This window comes from Rhea americana, unplaced genomic scaffold (assembly GCF_003343005.1).
Source record: "Rhea americana isolate MKP2758 unplaced genomic scaffold, rheAme1 scaffold_12, whole genome shotgun sequence".
Lineage (NCBI taxonomy): Eukaryota > Metazoa > Chordata > Aves > Rheiformes > Rheidae > Rhea > Rhea americana.
The window spans coordinates 7148012-7151943 of record NW_028185261.1 but is presented as its reverse complement, the minus strand read 5'-3'; the positions used below and the strand labels follow the sequence as shown (position 1 = coordinate 7151943).

The window sequence follows — 3932 nt, the reverse complement described above, 5'->3', positions numbered from 1 at the left end:
AGGGGATTAGAAAACCCAAGTGGGCACGGCAGCAATCACTCCAAAACTAAGAAAACAGTGGTAAGCCATATTACGTTTTAGCGAGAGAACACACCGAAATTAGAACAGCAAATTGAGTCTATTGGACCACAGCATTTAATATAAGAAGGAGCACAAGAGCTATGTATATAATTAAAAATATGTAGTGAAAGGCAACTAAGCAGAGTACTAGTGACTGSAGTACAGCTGAGTATAACGATAGCTAAAAAATGTGGTGCCAGCAAAAGCTTAGTAAATCATTCTCATAGAACAATCAGGAAATACAGTTCTTGATAATATATCACCATTTCTTTGCCATCTCATTGTTAACAATACTGACATTAAACGTGCTTTATATTACAYGCATGCCAGATCAAAAGACAAACACAGCGTACAAGCTGCAACCTGCCGGTTCAGAAAACGATTGTGCACAAAGCATGTATTTGATCCATGTGCARGCTATACACTTACAAAAGTCGCTCTTAAATTACATGTAGTGTAACTGTCACATATAAGCCTGCCCTGCCACATACTTTAACATTCTTCTTCTATATTTAAAATTGTTATCCTAAATGTACAACACAGATACGTTCTCAAATTACTCATTTTTCTAATAGAAAAAGCAGATGAGAAAATAACAACAGAAAAAAATACCACCTGTGTGGGTCCAAGAGATGTGTGATGGGTGTGATAGGCTCTAACTTCCTTATTCCCCCATGCAAGTCGAGAGAATTTGCTATTAACACCAGAATTGCAGCTGCTGAATCAAACACATCACAGCTTTTGCTGTGGGGGCACGTGGGTGTAAGTCAGGTCTGTGCTTGTGGGCAAACTCTCGCATTGGCTTCTATAGCTGAAAAGAAATGGGAATGCATCTGAGGCAACTCTAAAGGCAATTCCTTGGCTTTTTCCACTACAGAAGTTTCTAGAGCTCTCTGACTCCATCACAGAAAGGCTAAATGCAGCCCATTTGGCTACTTTCACCACGCAGGTCTCTTAATCATGCGAAAGAGCTAATGTAGTAGCTGAGGTGYGGGACTGCAGCACATCCAGGCATACCTGCAGGACTTTAACCCGGGCAGCTCAAGGGAAAGCAGTGATGAAGACAGGGTTTCRGTGCCGGCTAGCTGCCCACACACCATTCTAGATCAGAAACCGGACTGTACAAACCGCGTACGATCCGTGCTACCACACCTTCGCTGCCACTGTTGCTCAGATTGGCTAGATTAAGACTATGAAAGCTTATCCCACATCTTCTATTGCAATGTGTCTACATCCATCCAAAGATGGTGTACCCAAGCACGGATCACCCTCCCGCCTTGATTTCTGGCCACTTTTTAAAGCTAGAGATGCACGCAAGCCACAGCACCCTGCGGGGTACAAGGAGCGCTTCAAGAAAAGCTCAGTGCTAGGCCTGACGGGAGCTCCAAGGTAGTCTGGAAGCAGAAGTGAAAACAGCCGAGCTGCCTATCCACCTCCGAACTATTTGTGCCCTGAGTTTCGTGTACGGCCGGAGCTGTCACAAGCCATCACTACTGCCAAAAGAGCAGGTCCGTGCTCCTTCCCCCCACAGCAGCTCGGCCCCGCTCGCTGCTTTACGTTAGCACCAATCTGTGCAATTGCCTGCAGACCTGCGTTCAGATGCTGATCTGGGGAAAAACCAGTGTGTCTTCCTGAAGCAGCTTGGCCTCCAGAGCCTCGTTCACCGTGGGGCCCTGGAAGAAGAGGCCGGCACGCAGGGAGGCGGACGGGGAGGGCAGGGCTGCGACCGCCTCTTGCGGCAGCCTCGCTGCTTTAAGCTGCCTGCAAGCACACAGGAAACGTTACTCTCGGTGGCGAAAGGCAAYGAGGCTTCATTGCACACCCTGTGTGGCAATGGGATGTAAAGAGACAATTTATACCGACCCTYTCAACTTTAAAATTGAGTTAAAAGTTGCTAGAGCTGCCTTCATCCCTGACCGATTGTTGCAGCTTTACAATAACTTTTGTTAGCTTTTAAATGTTCCCGTTCTCTCCCTGTTCCACGTAAATTGAAGAAACCTCAGTATCAGGCCTGAGATTAGGATCAAGTTCTCCAGAGCTAACGTGAATTTTCTCAGTTGTGCAGGCAAAATTGAATTTGCTACCTCAAAAAGGAGAAAAAAGAAAATAGTGTCACATGCCGGTTCATTGYTTATATGCTATTATGACCACATTAGAAACTCCAGTTTCTCTTCTTCTTTTTTTCCTAGCTAATTTGTTAGTTCTCATGATAATGAGAAAAAAAGATTGAAAAGACACAAAGACTCATTAACTAGAGAACAGCAAAATACAAAACTAAAAATGTATGCCCTAAACYTTGTTATAATAACTCCAGTTTCAGGATAGTTTAGCACAGGGGTTTGATGACATTTGCACAGTGTACCTACAGTTGCCTTCTCGTTTGCTTACAGCAAGTGCAATTATGTATCTTCAACTTGGGTATGTTAATATACTTCTCTATGAAGAACACTGTACTCCTGGTCTTAGAGTAAGAAATATTAAACATAATATTAAAATATTAAATATTAAAATTAAAATATATTAAATATTAATATTAAATATTAATATTAAATATTAAATATTATTAAAATTATTATATTATTATAAAATATTAAAATTAAAAATATTAATTTCAAGCACTATTGGGACAATCTACTTCTTTCTATAAGTGGGGCCTAGAGTTAGAAATGATAAATCGTAATTCTGGGTATACACAACTGTGGACAAAATGCTCTCAGCAAGAGACCTCTGAATGCAAGTTCAAATAGCAAATTTGCTACGGCAAATACCTATGAATCAAGTGATTTAATATTTAAATATATTTTAAAATCTGGGTGGCAATTGCCTCAGACAGGAAGGATAAACATGTTAGTCACAGCATTTAAGAGATTAAGTATGTGGCACCTCTCCTCCTCCAGAGCATGAGTTTCATGTGATCTGCATTTGCTATTAGCCCTTTCTTTTAAAAGTGGGCCACTAGGCTGTTTGTTTAGAGAGACTTCTCTGGGCTTTGCAGCATATCAGCTCATAACAAAGTACAAATGCCCTTAGCTCAGACAAAAATTGTCTGAAATTGCCATAGCCAGGCGAAGCTAGAGCAAGCTGGCCTCGTCCAGACCTCAGTCCGCTCTCGTCCTGGCAGTGCTGAATTTGCCAGGAGGGCAGAAGAGAAGCTGCCAGTGCCTGCTTTTTGACTTAGCATCTTCAGGTATGTGTCAAACTCAGTGCTTAAGATCTCGCTGAACTCTTGCTCTCGTTAATTAGTACGGCACACTGGAATAACACTCTCTGTTTTATGCCCAGATATGTGTGCTTGTGCTTCACTGTTTTAACTCTTGGCTAGCCCCCTCCATACCAAAATAACACATCTTGAGTAAAAGCCCCTCATTTTTGTGAAATGGTTGTCTGATCCATCAGGAAAGTGTTCTTTGTGGTGATTCATCTCGATACCATACATCTTTGTGATGTGCCATTAACATATGTGATTAAGGGTGATGCTGCACACCTCTCCATGATTCACTGTGCTCTACAACCCATCTCTGTATGGTATTTATACATATATATATATATATCACACACACACGCATAAAGGAGTTGTGCATGTGAGCCAGTGGGGAGATGAGCTTCTCCGATGAATGCAGAGCCGTGGTGCAGGTGGCAGGGGACAAGGCGAGGAGCCCAGTGCAGAGCAGGGAGCTGAACCCTGCAGGATACTGATGTAAAAAGAGAGAAGGGGAGAGGCGGCGAGAAGGGCGCCCCGGAGCGCGCGGCGCGCTCGCCTCCCGCCGGGCGCTCGCTGCCCGCGGCCTGCCGCTCGCTCCCGTAAGCGCGACAACTCGCTGCCAGGGCACGGGAAGTTTCCCGGCCCGGCGGAGCGCCGCGGTACGGCGGGG

The 3932-nt window shown here is 44.0% G+C and overlaps 1 protein-coding gene across 2 annotated transcripts in view; it reads left to right on the top strand.

Annotated features, from left to right (window-relative positions):
• Positions 1-3183: 3183 nt before the first annotated feature.
• MAP3K20 (mitogen-activated protein kinase kinase kinase 20) overlaps positions 3184-3932 on the top strand; it is a 92608-nt gene continuing 91859 nt past the window's right edge. The window contains exon 1 of one of the 2 annotated variants that reach the window (XM_085322851.1): positions 3184-3247. The gene's annotated coding sequence lies outside the window, so the exon portion shown is untranslated. Of the gene's footprint in view, positions 3248-3886; positions 3922-3932 lie in introns of those variants that run through there. The other variant, XM_085322860.1, reaches the window with a different exon arrangement.